The sequence below is a fragment of the Sus scrofa genome, chromosome 1 (genome assembly GCF_054392235.1).
Source record: "Sus scrofa isolate SSC_HxYL_T2T_F1_AM1 chromosome 1, Sscrofa_HxYL_maternal_Yorkshire_Landrace_v2.0, whole genome shotgun sequence".
Lineage (NCBI taxonomy): Eukaryota > Metazoa > Chordata > Mammalia > Artiodactyla > Suidae > Sus > Sus scrofa.
Genome location: NC_139383.1, coordinates 141,123,430 through 141,144,029, shown reverse-complemented (window position 1 = coordinate 141,144,029; position 20,600 = coordinate 141,123,430). Strand labels below are relative to the sequence as shown.

The 20,600-nt window shown below is 42.0% G+C and overlaps 1 protein-coding gene across 1 annotated transcript in view; it reads right to left on the bottom strand.

Annotated features, from left to right (window-relative positions):
- The window catches only part of RASGRP1 (RAS guanyl releasing protein 1), a 977,163-nt gene that overhangs the window by 949,133 nt on the left and 7,430 nt on the right, over positions 1-20,600 (bottom strand). The window contains exon 2 of the mRNA XM_084973917.1: positions 14,027-14,212. The gene's annotated coding sequence lies outside the window, so the exon portion shown is untranslated. The remainder of the gene's footprint in view (positions 1-14,026; positions 14,213-20,600) is intronic.

Below are 20,600 nucleotides of genomic sequence, written 5' to 3'. Positions count from 1 at the left end.
ACATGGAGAACAGACTTGTGGTTGCCAATGGCAGGGGAGTGGGATGGACTGGGAATTTGGAGTTTATAGATGCAAACTATTGCCTTTGGAATGGATAATCAATGAGATCCTGCTATATAGCACTGGGAACTATATCTAGGCACTTACGATGGAGAATGAGTGAGAAAAAGGAATGTATAAGTGTATGTGTGACTGGGTTACCTTGCAGTACAGTAGAAAATTGACAGAACACTGTAAACCAGCTATAATGAAAAAAAAATTGAAATTTTAAAAATATTGTCAAAATAATCCCTTTAAAATAAATAAATAATATAAAAATTCTTACATTTAACAATATTAATATAAAATGTATATACTGAAAACCATAAAACAATGTTGACAGATATTAAAATAAGATCAAAATAAATGAAAAGTTATGTTCATGGATTGGAAGAATCAATATTGATAAAATGGCAAGACCAAATTGATCTATAGATTCAATGCAATGCTTACCAAAATACAAGCTGATATTTTTTTAATTAATCAATGAATTTTATTACATTTACAGCTGTACAACAATCATCACAACCCAATTTTCCATCCCAAACCCCAGGCGCATTCCCGCACCCCACAACATTTTTCATTTGGAAACCATAAGTTTTTCAAAGTCTGTGAGTCAGTATCTGTTCTACAAAGAAGTTCATTGTGTCCTCTTTTTAGATTCCACATGTAAGTACCACTTACAAATGGCTATCAGCATTCGATGTTGGTATTGCACTGTCTGGCTAACTTCACTTAGCATTATAATTTCTAGGTCCATCCAAGTTTCTGCAAATGCAGTTATTTCTTTCCTTTTAATGGCTGAGTAATATCCCATTCTAAATATGTACCATATCTTCTTTATCCACTCCTCAGTCAGCGGACACATAGGTTGTTTCCATGTCTTGGCTATTGTATATAGTGCTGCAATGAACACTGGAGTACATGTGTCTTTTCAAGTCATTGTTTTCTCTAGATAGATGCCTAGGAATGGGATTGATGGATCAAATGGTTATTCTATTTTTAGTTTTCTGAGGAATCACCATCCTGTTTTTCACAGTGGTTATACCAATTTGCATTCCCACCAACAGTGTAATAGGGTACCTTTTTCTCCACACCCTCTCCAGCACTTATTGTTTATAGATCTATTGATGTTGGCCATTCTGGCTGGTATAAGGTGGTACCTCATAGTGGTTTGATTTGAATTTCTCTAATAATGAGTGATGCTGAACATCTTTTCATGTGGTTTTTTGCCATCTGTAGGTCTTCTTTGTCTGTTTATATATTCTACCCATTTTTTTATGGGGTTGTTTGTTTTTTTGATATGGAGCTGTAGAAGGTGTTTATAAATTTTGGAGATTAATCCCTTGTCAGTCACTTCATTTGCAAATATTTTCTCCCACTCTGTGGGTTACCTTTTCATTTTGTTTAGGGTTTCCTTTGCTGTGCAGAAACTTTGAAGTTTGATTAGGTCCCATTTGTTTATTTTTGTTTTTACTATCATTACTCTAAGAGGTGGATCTGAGAAGATGTTGCTGTGGTTTATGTCGGAGAGTGTTCAGCCTATGTTGTCCTCTAAGAGTTTTATAGTATCTGGTCTTATATCTAGGTCTGTAATCCATTTTGAGTTTATTTTTGTGTATGGCATTAGGGAGTGTTCTAATTTCATTCTTTTACATGTGGCTGTCCAGTTTTCCCAGTACCACTTATTTAAGGGGCTGTCTTTTCTCCATTGTATGTTCTTTCCTTCTTTGCCATGGATGAGTTGACTGTAGGTGTGTGGGCTTCATTCTGGGTTTTCTATCCTGTTCCACTGATCTATATTTCTGTCTTTGTGCCAGTACCATACAGTTTTGATGACTGTCTCTTTGTAGTTAATAGTCTGAAGTCAGAGAACCTGATTCCTCCAGCTCCATTTTTCTTTTATAGGATGTCTTTGGCTAGTCTGGGTCTTTTGTGCTTCAAAACAATCTTTAAAATATTTTATTCTAGTTCTGTGAAAAATGTCCTTTGGTAATTTGATAGGGATTGCATTGAATCTCTAGATCGCTTTGGGTAGTGTAGTCATTTTGATAATATTGACTCTTCCAATCCAAGAGCATGGTATGTCTTTCTATCTGTCTGTGTCATCTTTGATTTCTTTCATCAGCATCTTATAGTTTTCAGAGTACAGGTCTTTTGTCTCTTTAGGTAGGTCTATTCCTAAGTATTTTATTCTTTTTGATGTGATGGTAAGTGGGGTTGTTTCCCTCATTTCTCTTTCTGATCTTTCAGTTGATATTTTTTTACAGAAATTCTAAGCTAATACTAAAATTCATACAGAAATACAAAGAATCCAGAACCGCTATAACAATCTTGAAAAAGAATAACAAATTTAATGGACTCACATCCCATACTACGAAGTTACAGTAACCATAACAATGTGTTACTGGCATAAGGAAAGACATATAAATCAATGAAATAGAATTAAGTGTCTGGTAAACCTTCCCATTTTTGTTCAGCTGATTTTCATCAAAGGGGCCAAGATAATTAGAAAATAACTTTTAACAAATGGTGAATAGTTGGATATCTACTGGCCAAAGAATGAATTTTCACTCTACCTTATATCATACAAACAAATTTGCAGAGACTGAAATTGTAGATGCATGAAATAGTCTCCCACCCTCTCCTGGCCTAACCCTCTTGCCCAATCTGCTCAAATGTCAGCTTGTCAATGAAGCCTTCCTGATACCTGTCACATTCCCAAGTCCGAAGATACTCTTGATTTTATGCTTTCATCATAGCTTGTACATACTTCCTTTATAGTGATTACTGCACAGGTTTAAATTTAAGAAGTGAATGTCCCGACGATTGGCCCAGAGTTAAACATTTTCTTCACATTAAATAAAAAGTTATACATTTCTAGGGGATCATGTTTACTTCACTCATTTCCCCACCTGGTTACCACAAGAGAACTTTTGACTCACTCTGATGACACCATTCAGTCTCTGCACGACCCTGCAACAAATACCCATTCACTACCACACCACAATGGCCATAGCAATGACCCTTTCCTTTCTTGTACATAGAATAATATTACTTCTCTATCAGTTAGCTCTGGCTGGCATCACAGTTATCATTATTTTTATTCTCTGGACTCAGTAAGGCACCTGCTGTGTCCAACAAACGTAAGAACAGTGGCTTCTAGCCAACTGCACAACTCAGATTGTTGCCAAGAATAGATCCCCTGTGGAGTCGAATGACAAAAGTACATAAACATGGACTAACACTCTGGCTGTGGCAGAGAGAAAATCTTCTTGACTTCAAAGAGATTCAAAGGCTCACAAGCTCTGTCCTGTAATCTGGGTCAAGGGACCACCCCGAGGGGTTAGCATGTTGCCCTTGGAAAGTTGGCTGGACCCTCACCATTGAGCCTTTGGAACCCAGTACCAGAGACTCTAAGAGCCTCTGCAGCCTGCTCCCCAGGCTTCTTAGTCACCATCATACAACCAGGTAACTAATTTGTTACCACTTAGTCTCTAGGAATCTCTTCAACTCCTCTCCACATGTGCTCACTAAACTTGCCTTATAGCAGAAGCATCATTGGTGCTTTATTAAAACAGACATGAAAAACAATAATGCCTCCTCTCTCACCTGGACTAGAAAAACATCCTCATCTTCCTCCCTCCCCTCCACACCCAACCCTTTCAATTCACCCAACTCTTCTAATTTTATATGCTGCTACCAAGAGCATATAAAATGAGAATCTGAGCTTCTGACCCATCTCACTGAAAGCTGGGATTACAGCATCCCTGGCAACCAACTGAAGTCCAAACTCTTGCTCAAAGCATTCAAAGACCTTCACAACCTGGTACCAATCTACCTTTCCAGCAATAGCTTCAATAGTTTCTCCCCACACACTGGATGCTCCCAGGTATCTCATTCTCCCCTTAAGAGGTTGTGCATTTTCATTACATATAATTTTGTTTTCATTATTCAATTTATCTAGAATCTATCTCCACCTCACCTTATCCCCCAGAAAACTCTCGGTGATTCTTAGAAAAGCATCTCAAATATAACTTACACTTCTCATGCTTTCCCCAACTATCCGAGGACAAATTAACCAGTCCTTCTTCTGTGTCCCTATACATAGCACTCAAGGCAATAGGTGGCAAAGTCAAGAATTAAACCAAGTCTTCTAACTCTAAATCCTAAGGTCTTTCCCTGTGCCATACTACCAATGGAATCATGCTTTAGTTCTGAATACCTACTAGCAGACCAGAGGTGGGTACTCAGTAAATTTATATCAAATGAATGAATGACAACCAATAGGTACCTTCTGCTATCCTCCTCACCCTCTATTTTCCAAACTAGAATGTACAAAGGAAACTTAGCTCTCATTTAACCATGCCTCAGTTTAGTGATACTGCAGCCATGTATCATGTCATTATATGGGCCCTCCAAGGAAGCTCATGATGTTGTCTAGCCAGGCAGAAGGGAAAGAAGAAAAAGAGAGCAATGTGTAATATTTAGGGAGAAGCCCGGCCCAAAGAAGTATTTCCCTTTCAACTCCCTAAAACACCTCTTTATACAGCCTCTGCGTATTTGAGCCCTCCAGGGGCTAGCAGCCAAATCTGAGCTGAAAGCATCACATGTTGTTTGGGAGAAAGAAGCCAGGGTGTTCATGTAATATAAACACAGAGACAGATAGGACAAGAAGACCCTAAGGAGAGCTGCCAAGCTCAAGAAAGTCAGTGGACTTTGGGCTGTAAATCTACTCTCTGCCAAAGGAAAAAAAAAAAGGAGAAGTTTAAAAAATAATAAACTTCTTGGGAGTTCCCATCATAGCTCAGTGGTAATGAACCCAACTAGTATCCATGAGGACACAGGTTCAATCCCTGGCCTTGCTCAGTGGGTTAAGGAACCAGCGTTGCCTGTAAGCTGTGGTGTAGGTCACAGATGTGGCTTGGATCCTGCTTTGTTTGGGCTATAACATAGGCCAGCAGCAGCAGTTCCAATTTGACCCCTAGCCTGGAAACTTCCATATGCCACAGGTGCAGTCCTAAAAAGACAAAATAATAATAATAATAAATAATAATAATAATAAAATGACTTCTTGATTTTGCCTTTTCACAAAAAAAAAATTAAGAAGCCACAAATAAAATCATCCCAGCCAACATGCTGAGACACCAGTCCTTAAAAAAAGAAGGAATAAGCAATTCAAAATGGGCTCTGCTGCCTACACTGAGAGTCTGAAATTGTCCATTTGCCAGCTGTATTCTGTCTGCCACTCTACGGGCAAAGAAAGACACCATTTAAAACTTTACATCTATCCAAGATGATGGTTGTACAAAACCCACACTCACAGGCTCCCCTCAAAGCCAGGTGAGGGAGAAGAAAAGAGGAAAAACCAAAGGAAATATTTTGGCAGGTCTTCGAGACTTTGGGAATTCCACAAGAAAACATATTGCCAAGATCTACTTGGTAGGATGTATGCAGAGTTAATAAAACAAGCGTTTGCAGAAATTTCAAATTGTTAAGAACCATCTCCTGGTATTAAAAAGCAGTGTGATGTGAATGTAGGGATGATCAGGATCTACTGGAAACATTACATTTGGGCTATTCTCACATGTGCACATTTGGAACAGCCACGCCTAAGGACCACGTATTAGAACGCTGGTTTGTTTAAAGCAATATTGTTACTCCATGATGGAAGAAAGATGCCAGCCAACGGGGATGCAGAATGGTGCAGCCTGAGGCACAGAGTCAGGTTGGAGCTGGTTTTCAAAGACCTTATTACAACTTAGGTTATAATCTAAGGCAGGACTGAGTTTCGTTAGAGTGCACACAACACCTAGCACACCACAATTTCTTAACAAGCTTGCTGTTACGTCTGTTTCTTTTTGTTGTTTAAGGAAAAAGAATGATGGTTTTTTAACTTGTTCTTTAAATCAGAAATGTGCTAACATCTTGCTTATTCTTCACCTAAGAAGAAAAGTGGCACATAGAGAAGGTCAAATTGATCCTCAACACTGTGAAAAGGAAAATTGTGTTCCTGCTCCACTAGCATCATATTGCCAGTGAGGACTTCAGACACTGACTTTGCTGAGTTTCTCAGATTAGCAGGGTTAGTACAGTACAGGCAGGAAGTGCGTTCCTCTAGCAAACAGTTATCGAGCAGTCATGGTACCTTGTGTTGGGGATGCAAAGGCTGATAGGAAATGCACCCTACTCTCAAGGGAATCATGAGGTGAATTTCATCCAGCATGACCAGCTACTGTCCCCATTCTGACCCCCAGGATCCCTGCCTTCTGTTCATCTCTCTCTCTCTCCTTACAGGACTTGATCTTTCACCCACCACATTAATACTCCTTGGATCTATAAATATGACCTTGATCATATTTGCTCTCAGTTTGTATAAATCCAACCAGGGCAGATGGAAGTCCTGTACCACTTTATGCATGAAATGACCCAGGCACCTTTCTTTCCCAAATCACCCACCTCCTCTTTCTTTCCCTAATTGCCCTTTGGTACTAGACCCTTTATTTTAGTCTCCAAGGTTTTGCTTCCCACTTCTTCTTCAGCCTTTAATTTCTATCACTGGGTCCTATCACCTGCCCTTTAGAATGGCTTTTAGATTTATTTCAGCCTTTGGCACTTAGGCCTGTGTCTCACTAGCTCACAAATGAAGTGGCCTCTCTGATCCTTCCAACTCACTTTTGTAGAAACTTGCAAGATATTTTTTCTAAAAGCATTCATTATGATTTTCCTGTTCAGGAAATTCAGTGGCTCTCTTTTGCATGTCTTGTCAAACAAACACACACTCTTTCTGTAGCCTGCTCTTTCCCTGGCCAGATGATATTCTTTCTAACCACCTGCCTAATCTCCAACCTCTATTCTAATCAGGCTAATTCTCATCTTAGTGCCTTTGTTCAAACTGTCCTCCATGCCAGCAAATTACAGCCACTGCCCATATGGACATGACTCATTTAATTAAGTATTCACCAAGTACCTAAGATGTCATACACACTATGTCAGCCATTAGGAAACAGCAGAGAATAGGCACATGTCTCATCTTCATAAGTCTCATATCTACTGTTGCAACAATCTGTTAACCTCCTGAGATAAAGTTTGATCCTTTTCTCATACTTCATAAAAACCTTGGTATAGAAAATATTTTCAAGTATTTTTAAATGAATGTACTATCATTTCAATGTGTATTTTCCTAATCTGACTGGAAATGGATTTCCAGCAATATGTGTGTGTGGGTGTATAAAACAAAAGAAATGAGAAGATTTAAAACTTACTCATAGCCTCGTCACCCTCCCTCTCCATGAAGCCTTGTAAATTTATTCAAAGATTGGTCCATTACAGAATTTTCCTTCTTTAGATGACTATGATCCTTAGTTTTAGGAAGTCCAATGCTTAGTTAAGCTCTTTTGCGTGTGTGATAGATTTCACTCTCTGGACACCTATACTCCAAACAGGGACCCACAGCTTTGCCTTGTGTTTCTCTCATAGCCCTTGTGAGAGAATTTAAATTTAAAAACAGATCTATATGGGGAGTTCCCATCATGGTTCAGTGGTTAACGAATCCGACTAGGAACCATGAGGTTGCAGGTTCGATCCCTGGCCTTGCTCAGTGGGTTAAGGATCCAGCATTGCCATGAGCTGTGGCGTAGTTTGCAGACGTGGCTTGGATCCCGTGTTGCTGTGGCTGTGGCGTAGGCCGGCAGCTACAGCTCCAATTGGACCCCTAGCCTGGGAACCTCTATATTCTAGAAATGGCAGAAAGACAAAAATAAAATAAAATAAACAGGTCTATATGATTTAAAACCTCTGTAATCTATACATTCATCAGAGCAAGTTTAACCTCAACAGCCATCCACATTTTCAACTAAAGGAAATCTGGCTACTCTTTTGAGATGGGCCTCCTTTTCAAGCCTATCCAACCCGTAGTCATGAGAACAGACAAAAAGGAAAGAACAGAAAATAAAACCTAATTAATATGTGAACAAGAGTATACAGCGTCATTTCTTTCAACCTCTCAGTAACATTTTTATCTTTTGGGCCTCAAATGAACTTGTCACCAGACATCACGTGGGCTTTTGGAGCCAAAACCTCCAGAAGTTTTTGACATGACTCTTAGTTTCTGACACAGCTATTTTTAGTGAAATAACATTGTCTTAGCTTCTGCGACATTTCCCAGAACGGTGGTAAATCTGAGGTCAGACAGAAGGAAATCTCTTATTTTGATTTAAATTTTGCTCAATGAGAGAGTGAACTGACAGCCACATTATGTACTTCAAAGTACCACAGTCCCACTCCACCAAAAAAAAGGCTGGAATGATACAAAAGGAATCAGCTCAGGCTGTGTTCTTCCTTGGGACAGCAGTCCACCTAAACTGGAAAACTGGGCCCAGAAGAGATGAAAATGATTTCTTTTCTTTTCTTTTTTTTTTTTTTTTTCTTTTTAGGGTCACATGTGTGCCATATAGAAGTTCCCAGGCTGGGGTAAAATGAGAGCTGCAGCTGCTAGACTACACCACAGCCACAGCAACATGGGATCCAACCCACCTCTACAACCTACCCTACAGGTCATGACAACGCCAGATCCTTAATCCACTAGCGAGGTCAGGGATCAAACCCACATCCTCATGGATACTAGTCAGGTTCATTACTGTTGGGCCACAACAGGAATTCCGAAAATGGCTTGATTGTTAATTTCTAACTTGGTCTCTAAGAACTGGAAAGTCTCCTGATCCACTTCAAATGAAAAAGAATGTAATGAAAAGCAGTCTCACCTCAACTATTGCCTCTATGTCTCTGATCCTTTCACATGGCTACCAAGTACATTTTGGAAGGTTCATTTAACCCCCAAAGCTAAAGTCAAAATGGAGTGAAAACTCTGGGGACTCTAACTACATAAAATCTCCTTGCTATTCAAAATCTTCTCATATTTTTCATTACTTGCTGCTACTTAGTTATTTGCACACCTCTAGTTGCACAACTCCAAAGACTATCTGTTTACGACTAAATAAGCCATCATGCGAACTGGTTTCAAATTTCTCCCCAATTATACTTAAGGTTTTCAGTAAATGTTATCTACAACCTAGAAATATATTTCCAATATCATGATAGTCAAATGATAAAATTACCATACTTTTGCCTTTCCCCAACCATATCTGGAGTGTTATTTTTAAATACATCCATGGGTTGCATACAACACTGTCTCTGGTAACCTGGCTTAGAACTCTGAGCAGAGCCTATAAAGGGATCTCACAGAAATATGAACTTGGGAAACTGCAACACCGGAACGGTGGACCCTGGGGAAGGATCTGAGAGTGTGGTGACTCATAGTCAAGGGGCCATTTTGGACTATGGACAAACTGAAGTCATGGGAAGCCTAGCCAGTGGAAAAAGGATAATGCACTTGATGAGCAGAGAAAAATCAAAGACATCATAAATGAAAGACCTCAAAGCCTTCATTCCATGAGGACTGGCTCTACTTACTGCCTACTCCTGGATTCCCAAAAGTTTGTTCTATTTCTTCCTTTCCATGAGTTAAAATGAGGGCATCTCTATTTCTTAAAACCAAATATTTGAAACCCAAAGTCACTGGTGATGAAGTAGAAGAGATTTTTACATTTTTCATAATAATGGAGGAAATCAGTTTCCCAAACCCATATAGTGATAAAAATCGCTTGGCATATTTAAAATACAGGCATCTTCCCTACAGATTCTGACTCCAAACTTCTGGCTCAGGCCCAAGAATATGAGGTGAATCTTGTGATCAAGCAAGTTTGAGTCACACTAAATTAGGTAAATTCTGAGAGTCTTTCTATCACAAGGTCAACAAATATGAACTAACCACTCCTTTGTACACACTAGTAATTCAAGTGGTATTACTCGTGTGGAATCAAAGACATGTCCTTGTCCTGAAGGGAAAACCCCTTTTCTTGAACATACTAGACTAGGTCAATCAATAAAGGAAGGCTTTAGAGACAGAGGAAGGAACTCTGTGTGTGTACCCATTCGTGAGTGGATACGCTTTGATCTAATCTTGGAGATGAGAACAAATCTCAAGAAACATTTGCACTATGTCTGCATTATAGAATTAAATCCATATAACTTGGTAAACACAAGGATTCTACCTCCCCAACACACAAAGCTGAACAGTACATATTTATATGTTACAGGGAGGAACATGATTTGTTTGAAGAGACAGAGAAGAAAAGAGTGCAATTTAGGTCAAGGAAAGGATTTGATAGTTGAGATTCTAAAAGATGTTGCAGACCTCCGTTGATCCATTCATTAGAATTCTACACAGTGGCAGTGAAAGTACTAAATCCTAATTCCAGAGACAGCGTAGTACAAATCCACAAGAAATGCAATGCGGGGCTTTGGAAGAACAGATATAAGCTTCAGGTGGATTTGAGCCTTTGTTCTGCTCAGCTTCTAGCGATAATAGGAAGTGCCAATAATCTCACGTCTTTTTCAGAGAGAGATCTCTCTTCTGAAAGTGATCTAATCTCCCACTTAGAAGATAGGCTTTCAAGCCTACTCCAATAAAAACCACTCCATAGCCTTCTTAGAAGTACTGGGAGAATTAACTCAAATAACATATAAGGACAGCACTAATACAGTATCTGACAAATAGTCAAACCTGAATAAATGTAGCTACAAGCCTATTTAGGAGATTGTGCCTGAAAGGGCCCATTGTTACCAATCAAATCAACCCTCTTATCGTGGACATGAAGAAACTGAGGCAAATAGGACAATAATCTGCCCAATTACAGACTGACAGGATTCGGGGGGCGGGGGGGAGATATGGTCTTAGGCTACCCAATTAATGTCCTAAGAAAACCATTCAATTTTATTTGTCTGATAACACTGAAACAGCAAGAGGAACTGAATCAGAATTACATTAAGATATCCCCTGGAAATGGGAGTCTGTCCTATTTTTATATAATACATTTTTTTAGGATATTTTCAGTTCCATGTGTTAGGGGTAGCAAGAGTAGTTAGGCCCTCTATGAAAACCTTTGGTTTTTCTAATAAATGAAATCTGCTTTTTTTAAAAAAAACAACCAAAAAAATATGTTGGTTGCCAAGGGGGGTGGGGGTGGGGAAGTAGGATGGACAGGGAATTTGGGATTGGTAGATGCAAACTATTCCATTTAGAAGGGATAAGAAATGAGGTCCTAGAGGTCCCGTCGTGGCGTAGCAGAAATGAATCCAACTAGGAATCATGAGGTTATGGGTTCGATTCCTGGTCTCGTTCAGTGGCTTAAGGATCCAGCGTTGCCATGAGCTGTGGTGTAGGTCATAGACGCAGCTCGGATCCCAAGTGGCTGTGGCTCTGGCATAGGCCAACGGATACAGCTCCCATCAGACCCCTAGCCTGGGAAACTCCATATGCCGCAGGTGCAGCTCTAAAATGACAAAAAGAAAAAAAAAGAAAAGAAAGAAAGAAATGAGGTCCTACTGTACAACACTGGGAACTATATCCAATCTCTAGGGATAAGAATATGACAGAAGACAGTATGAGAAAAAGAATGTATATATATGTACAGCTGGGTCACTATGCTGTGCAGCAGATATTAACACTGTAAATCAATTGTATTTTAATTTTTAAAAAAGAACAAGAGAAATGCAAAAAAAAATCATTTTAACACAGGGTGACAAGGGTAGAAAATGACTTGCTAATGGAAGTAGCAATTATTTGACTAGATGTGTCTAGAAAAGATCTCATTGGAAAGTGGGCTAAGACCTGAATGGTATAAAGGAGGCAGCTGTGCAAACAGATGGAACAGAAGTGCAAAGGCCCTGAAATCAGAAGAGCATGATGCATTTCAATAGCTGAGATTCTGACCCAATGGGGTTGGAACACAAAGGAAAAAGGGAAGAGGAAGAAAATGGTTGGGAGATGTGGTCCAACATCACTAGAATTTATGAAAAAGAATTGACACAATGTCTACACATGTGTTGAATAAGTGACAAATAAATCTGCTTCTGAAATTCAAAGTTCATAAATAATCAAAAACAGCTCTCAACAGACAGGACACCCGCAACAAATGGGTGGTTACTAGAGAATAAAAGCAATCAAGGTTAAAATTCTTAACATTATGCTTGGCACATAGCAATCCTTCAAAATCATTCTCTAAATATATATAATTATTAATATCATTATATAAAATACTAATATAGTAAATGTTGAATAGATATTTATGCATTCATTAAATGAAGTGTCCTGAGTAGTGGCAACCTGGGTATTAACTCTGGTTAATAATCTATAAGAAATTAAATCATTTCTGAGTGTTTCTACAGGTGCAAAGGGGATTTTTAGAGAAATAACAGCTACTCTTTACTGAGGAACTAGGAGCAGTAGCACGAATGTGGACAGAAAGCTGTGTGACTAAATTTTGTGCTCTTTGCCTCATGCTCATTGGCTAAATCCACCTTTTTCTTTTTCTTTTTTTTTTTTTTTTTTTTTTTTTTTGCAGTGCCCATGGCATGCAGAAGTTCCTAGGCCAGGGATTGAACTTGCGCCACAGCTGTAACCAGAGCCACAACAGTGACAATGCCTTAACATTTCTTTTCTTTTTTTTTTTTTTTTTTTTTTTTTTTTTTGATTTTTAGGGCTGCACCTGTAGCCTATGGAGGTTTCCAGGCTAAGGGTCCAATCAGAGCTGCAGCTGCCGGCCTACGCCACAGCCACAGTAATGCCAAATCCTTAACGCACTGAGTGAAGCCAGGGATAGAGCCCACATCCTCGTGGACACTACTTGGGTTCATTACCACTGAGCCACAGCAGGAACTCCCCAACATTTCTTATTTTGATCTCATAAAATCATCCACGTTATTCTTTTTTTAAATTGGGAAACACAGCTCTCAAAGCCCTAGACTGAACCTCATTCTTCAAGACAAATCTCAGATCAGCTCAGACAAAAAGATACCCCCAGGGAAGGGAACTATAACTGGCTGAAACCCACAAGGTGCCACTCCATGGATTCTATCTTTTATTATCCACAAGAACTTTCAGAGACAGGGGTTACTAGAACTTCCACTCATTCTACTCATGGAAGCCAACACCCAAAGGCATGAAATAATTCTTCTGAAATCACAAAATCCAAAGGTAACTAGGCAGGACTTTGAGGCGAAGTCTCTCCTCTGGCCCAGGTCAATGCCTAAGGACCAGTCATGGGCCATGGCCCATCAGAGAGGCTCCAACCCAGTAGCTCAGCACTGTGGGCTGGCAGGATTCTCACCCAGGAGCCTGGCTATCAGAAGCCCATCAGTGAGAAGGAAGTGTCTGACCCTCCCTGGGCCTCAAAAGACAAACCCAGCCCTTATGCAAATTGCACATTATATGGTAAAAGTATTTTAACCACTTCAGCCCTCCCATAGTTCAAGGCTCCCCCTTCCTCTCCACAAAAACAGACACCAAGCTCCTGAATGTCTCACTGGAGAGAAAATAAACCTCTTGCTCTTGTGTCTTCCAAAAGAGACTCAATTTCTTTTTACGGAAAAAAAAAATCACTTTCATCAAAAGATGACATTAAAAAAAAAAAAAAAAGGAGTTCCCATTGTGGCTTAGCGGTAAGGAACCTGACTAGTAATTATAAGGATGTGGGTTCGATCCCTGGCCTTGCTCAGTGGATCAAGGATCCAGCGTTGCCCTGAGCTGTGGTGTAGATCACAGACATGGCTTGGATCCCACGCTGCTGAGGCTGTGGTATAGGTTGCCAGCTGTAGCTCCAATTCGACCCCTAGCCTGGGAACTTCCATATGCCATGGCCATAGCCCTAAAAAAAAAAAAAAAAAAAAAAAAAAAAATAGGTGAAACCAATATCCTTTCCATTCCAAGTCTCCTTTTACTTAGGCTGCCTCCTAAGCCAAAGCCAGGGAACATGCCCCCACCAAAGTTCCATCAGGGACCCTCTAATACAACCCCTCCTCCTAACAGGGTCTATGCAGTCCCATGGGTAAGCCCCACTCTGCTGCAGGTGGGCTAGGGAGCACTTACCTGATGGAAGAGATGAACCAGCAGCACTGAGAACTTCACTTGAGTCCAGATGAAAAAAGGCAGGAGACGTAAGAACTGTGAGTCCACAGCCTGAGGCTTTTACTCAAGAGTCTCTCCCAGAGGCTCAAAGGTCCACTTGGCTAGAGGTCATGGCCACCAGAGGAGCCCCCAAAGGCTCACTCAGACCTATAAAAAGTGGGAAAAGCAGAGGAAGCCATGCTGGGCCAGGCCAGGCCCCACATCTCAGCTCAAAGGGTTTTGTTTTTACTCGGGCTCCTGATCAGGATTATAAACACCGTTTGCAACGCTTCTCCTCCAAGGCTTCTCAGAGGCCCTTGGCGTGATTTGGGGACAAAAATCACATCAATGTTAGAAGTAAGGAAGCTGAGGCTGACCAGACTGTGATAGGCTCAGGACTTCCTGGGAATTTTCTCAAAAAATTAGCAAAAGAAACTTCTGTTGAACCAGTTATTTGCTGTGGAGTCAGGAATTCGCATTGGAATCTGAAGACCACCACTTAGGCATTAGTTTACTCACCTGTGAGAAAGGACTCATGAGAAACACCTGCCTCAGAATGACATGGTTGGGAGGGATTAAATGAGGTGATTTGTCAAGAAGGGGTAGAAGTCAGAGTCCCATCAGGAAATGGAAACCCCACAGTAAGATGAACAGAGAAGGTTTAATATAAAGTATCATTAACTATCTACAGGGGATTAGCTATGAAAAGAGTATAAAAGAGAACTCCAAATACCCAGGTGCAAATGAGAGAAGGTAAAGGGGGAAATGGGGTTTCCTCCACACCTATAAGCAATTAATTCTCAGACACCAGCTGGGTCTCCTACACTTCAACTCAATTCTAACACTATCCACCCAGAAGTATAATCAGATTCCAAAGGTTAAGTGCTCAGTCTTATAAGGCTGTCCCCCTGCCCCACCACTTCAGACCCCAATCACTCAGTTGTGCCTGAGTGGTGACAAATTGATTACTGGCCCAGAGGTCTATCATCATCATTATCATCAACCCCAAAGCCATCAATACATCATCACATCTCCCATGGAATAATTTGCCAGAGGCCGTAGAAGTGGAGTTGGAGGGACTCTGACCACAGCAAGTGTCCCACCTCAACTCTCTGTGAGTTGGGCTCATCAGCTGAGCTTGGAGAGAGATGCAGATGGTTGGGAAAATGGCACCAAGGGCTGGACCTTTCTGCCCTATATCCCAGTAGCTGTGTGGCTCTCTCTCCCTGCTAAGCTCACCCACACTTGGGGAAAGCTTCTCTAAGTAGAGTCATCAAGTCACCAATTGTCCTTCCACATGATTCACCAAAACCCAGAGCCATGTAAGCGATATGCAGACCCAGAAGAGCACTGGCAACAAAGAAACCTACTCTCTGATGCCCACCTTCCCAACCAAGGGTTCCTTGCAGCTTTTGGAGATGGCACAAGAAGACAAAGGCAGCTCTAGAGCGTCAGTCCCAAACACAAAGTACTAGGACATGGACCAGCCTCAAAACTAGGAGATATGAATTAGAGGAAAATGTTCACAGTTGTATGAAAATCACATTGCTTTTTTTTTTGTTGTCTTTTCAGGGCCACACCCACAGCATATGGAGGTTCCCAGGCTAGGGGTCTAATTGGAGCTACAGCCGCCAGCCTATGCCACAACCACAGCAACGCAGGATCTGAGTCACATCTGGGACCTACACCACATTTCAGGGCAATGCCAGATCCTTAACCCACTGAGCAAGGCCAGGGATCGAACCCACAACCTCATGGTTCCTAGTGGGATTTGTTTCCGCTGAGCCATAATGGGAATTCCAAAGATCACATTACATTTGATAACACCTTGGAGCAGCCACAAAAACTGCTTTATAAAATAAGACGCATTCTGATGGCTTCACCATCATCTGGCTTGCAACCCCTCAAGGCATTTTTTGTGCCCAGCTCCTACAGGGAGGTGACATCAGGTGCCATGGCTGGGATAAAACTGAAGGAGATGGTGGAGGGAAGGCCTAGAGGGTCCCTCTCATATTTCCATTCCCATGTGCCAAGGACAGGCCTGGGAGGCAAATACACTGGGGGGCCCAAGTGGGAAGCCATTTTCGGCCCTACAGGAGGCAGCAATAACCCACCAGCATTGGCTAAATAGTCTCAGGAACAAAATAACTGGGAAATGATGGTATTCTGAAATCAGGCGACAGGTTTTGTGTCCAGGAATTTCCCTTTGAGGAAGAAAACGAGGGGCCTCCTATTTGGCTGTGTGACTGGCAAGGAAAGAAGGGCGTGTTTTAGCAGAGTATGTATAGCTGTGCTCCAGGCCAGGCTGGGCGGCAATTTTCCATCTGCATTTTTGAGGTGCTTCCAATTTCTTCCAAAAGGACATTTCTCAAATATCCTGCCTGCAAACTCCCTTGCTACCCAGGACACGCTTTCCTTTCTCAAGGAGCTGCCACCTGCAAGTTGCCAAGACCCGTGGTACCCAGCCAAGCTGGGAGAACCTGGCTGAAAGCTTTGTTGGAGTTTTTCAGAATCATGAGGCTTTAGAGAACCATGGGCTGGGTTCATGTTACAAATGAACACATCTAATCCAACCAGTTTATCTTCCAAATGAGGCACCCAGGGGGCTTCATGTGGGGATGGGACTTGTCTCAGAACACACAGCAAGTTAACAGTAAGTAGAAGCAGCACACTTTCCCCCTACCCCAGGCCCTGGATTTCTCCCCCACCCCACACTGCAGATACCTAACAAAGCACTCTGAGGTTAGCTTCTCAATCTCACTTTCCAGCTGTCTGCTCTGCATCCAATCAGTCATGAGAAATACCTGGGAGGGGTAGTGTTATGGTTACAGGCAGGGTGAGGGCAAAGCCTAGGGTTTGGCTTTAGGATGAGGGTGAGGAGAGTACCCTAAGAAACTAGATTCCCATCTGTCTCCAGTGTGTCTCAAGTGCCATTCTCACCTGGCTCTTCCTAAAATCATTCTTCCTTGCATATTAATGACACGAATAAAATTAGCAGATTGGAACATAAGTCAACAAGCTCTAAAGGAAGAGCATATACACTAGTCACTCTGCAGCCTGAGTACCAAAGCCAGTGTGCATATCTGTTATCTGTTGCTGTGTCACAGACCACCCCCAAATGCTTAAAATAACAACCATATTATTGTGTGCACTTGCCTGTGGGTCAGGAGTTTGGGCAAGACAGGCAGGCGCAGCCCAGCTGGGCCCCACGTGGTGTGGGCTGAGGCAGCTCAGCTGGGAGGGTCAGACGGCCTCAATCACCCATCTGGGGTCTCAGGGCTGGCTTTTAGCCAGGGCACCTGTTTCTCTTCCACATGGCCTCTCTCTCCAGCAGGATAGCCTGGACTTTACGTGATAGGGGTTCCAAGAGGAAAAGTAGGAAAGTGGAATCTATAAGGACTGTCTTTTGTTTTGTTTTTGTTTTTGTTTTTGTTTTGGCTGTGCCTACAGCATATAAAAGGTCCCTGGGCCAGGGATTGAACCTGGGCCACAGCAGCGACTGAAGCCACCTGAGCCACTATGGGGACAATGCTAAATCCTTAATCCACTTTACCACCAGGGAACTCCCTGTAAGGCCTCTTTAAGGTCTGGGCTTGGAAGACCCAGAACATCACTTTGTTCACATTCTATTGGTCAAAGCAAATCCCAAGACCAGATGGAGTCAATGGGGGGTAGGGGTAGAGGGCAGAGAGAAGAGAGGCTCCACCTCTTGATGGAAGAGCAGCAAAGTGGTATTGCAAAGAGTATGAGCCTAGGGAGCTGGGGATCCTTGGGAGCCCACTTCAACAATTTGCACCACGATGCTTATCACAGGGAAGGGTAGTCTGGTGTGCTGGAGAGAGAAGAGCTGGTGGTGAGATCAGAGTTGACTCTTTGCCTCTTGCTGCTGATGTGGCCTCAGGCAAGTCACCTGCTGTACTTCCTATAATAATGAACTTTCAGTGATTTAGTGAGAAAGGACAAATGAGACCAATAAAACAAAGATACATTGGGAGTTCCCTTCATGGCTTAGCAGTTAACGAACCCAACTAGGATCCATGAGGATGTGGGTTCAATCCCTGGCCTTGTCCGGTGGGTTAAGGATCTGGCATGGCTATGAGCTTTGGTGTAGGTGGCAGACACAGCTCGGATCTGAGTTGCTGTAGCTGTGGCCACAAGCTGTATCTCCAAGGGACCCCTAGCCTGGGAACTTTCATATGCTGTGTGTGCAGCCCTTAAAAAAAGGGGGGGGCAAAAAATAAATGAAAATAACTTCTTAAAATAAAATAAAAATACATTGAGACTGCAGGATATAATGCAATTTCAACCATTTTGAATCTGAATATTAATGCTGTTACATTATTCATGCCCTTCCTTTTTCTAAACAGCATTCAAGGCAAACAGTGGGTGGCTGGCAGAGGGGCATTTTAAAAGTCCTGAAAAGAGCTGGCTCATCTAACAGGCTTAAGTTTCAAACCCAGGTGGGCCACTTTCTTTTTTATTTTCTCTTTTTTTTTTTTTGCCACACCCGTAGCATGCAGAAGTTCCAGGGCCAGGGATCAAACCCAGGCCACAGCAGCAACCTGAGCCACTGCAATGACAAGGCTGGATCCTGTTGAGCCACTATGGAACTCCTTGGCCACTTTCTAATAAGGAACCATTTGCCTTCTCTGAGTATCTTCATCAGCAAATTTACATTTTTATGAGATTATGGGCTTTTATTCTCGATTTTTGTAAGAATTATCATAAAATGCCTAGCACCATTAGGACTACAATTCTTTTCCTCACCATTATTATTCAAACATTTAGATTGTGACCAAAAAAAACAAAATCTGAAACTCATAACTTGAGCAGCCCAAAATGTCTAGAAAAAAATAGCAGTTTAGGCTATGCCTGAACAGCATTTTAAAGTTAGCTTTATTTTTGAAACAAAACCAAAACTAAAAGTTTTTCAGTGTGTGTGGGGGGGTCATCTCTTCTTTAAAGGACAAAAGCCCTCTTAGCTAAGTCAGTTTCTATGCCTAGAACCCTGGCTGGAGTGGAGAGATCCCATCCCAAGTATCAAGTAACAGGGCACTGGCGGGGGAGGCTCTCCCCTCTCCTTGAGCTGCAGGGTGGCCTTGCCTGGGACTGTCCTTTCTGTGCTCTTGGGCTGGGCAGGGACTCAGACCCCATACCTAACATCACTTATTCTACCCCAGAACTGGTCTTTCTGGCCACCATCCTCCAACAAGTGTCCAAACCATAGATGCCAAGGGCATCACAGCTGGGTACTGAAGCCCAGGTCTCAGGCAATACTGTCTGACAGCTCACTTGGGAAAGACATGGTGCATGCGGGGTCCAGCCGCTCCCATCAGCTGACCTGGGTGTAGCTGCGCTGTGTGCTTTGGTGCAATTTTCTGGAGCTCAGATGGGCTGAAGCAGTCTTCTCAGTTCACACTGTGTTCAAATCCCCACTCCTCCCCCAGCCAAGTTATGCTTTGCCTCTGCAGGGATCCAGGCTCGTGACCAGCCCTGGAGTCAGCTGGACTCAGCTGCTCACACAAATCACTGTGGATGGCCCTGAGGACCAGGGTCCTGGGAAAGGGAGAGAGGTCGAGGGGAATGACTAATGAAAAAGGAAAGCTCACGGCAGGCATGGCTTCCTCCAGCCTAAGCCTGAATGGACATGAGGGGATGGGCTGCTGAATAAAACTTGAACCAGCTGTAAGTGGTTTCCATCTGACCTCTACAAGTCCCAGGGAACTTTAAAGCAGTTAGTGGTAATGGGGCCACATGGGGATGCACAGGGGTGCTGGGCTCCCGGGGCAGGGGTTAGTAGAAAGGACCAAAGAGACTCAAGAGGTGGATTCTACAATATCCTGTAATAAACCATAATGAAAAAGAATATGAAAAAGAATATTTGCTCTGTACCTGAAACTTAACACAATATTATAAATCAACTCCAATTAAAAAAAAAAAAAAAGATGTGGACTCTAATTCTGGCTCTGACACTATGGACCATGTAATTTTAAACAAGTCAATTCCCCTCAGTGTCTTTATCTGTAAATCCAGTATCTGACAGATCAGAAGTTTTTAATTTACTGCATGTGAACCAACAATGTGAGTCCATGAGCCCCTGAATTGGTGTTCCAAATTCCTATTTATTAGCATTCTCAGTGTACATAAATGCAGTCCAAATGGTCTAAGTGAACTTGACTTAAAATAATTGGGGACTTTTTGCCATTCCATTTGAAACCACATCTGGGAGTTCCCGTTGTGGCTCAGTAGTAACAAACCCAACTAGTTATCCATGAGGATGCGGGTTCAATCCCTGGCTTCACTCAGTGGGATAAGGATCCAGCATTGCTGTGAGCTGTGGTGTAGGTCACAGATGCAACTCGGATCCTGTGTGACTGTGGCTGTGGTGTAGACCAGCAGCTACAGCTCTGATTCAACCCCTAACCTGGGAACTTCCATATGCCATGGGTGCGGCCCTAAAAGATCAAAAAAAACCACAAAAAAAAAAAAAAAAAAAAACCCACATGAGTGTTTCCTAACCTGGGTGGGGATTTTCCCACTTACAGATTCTCATCCT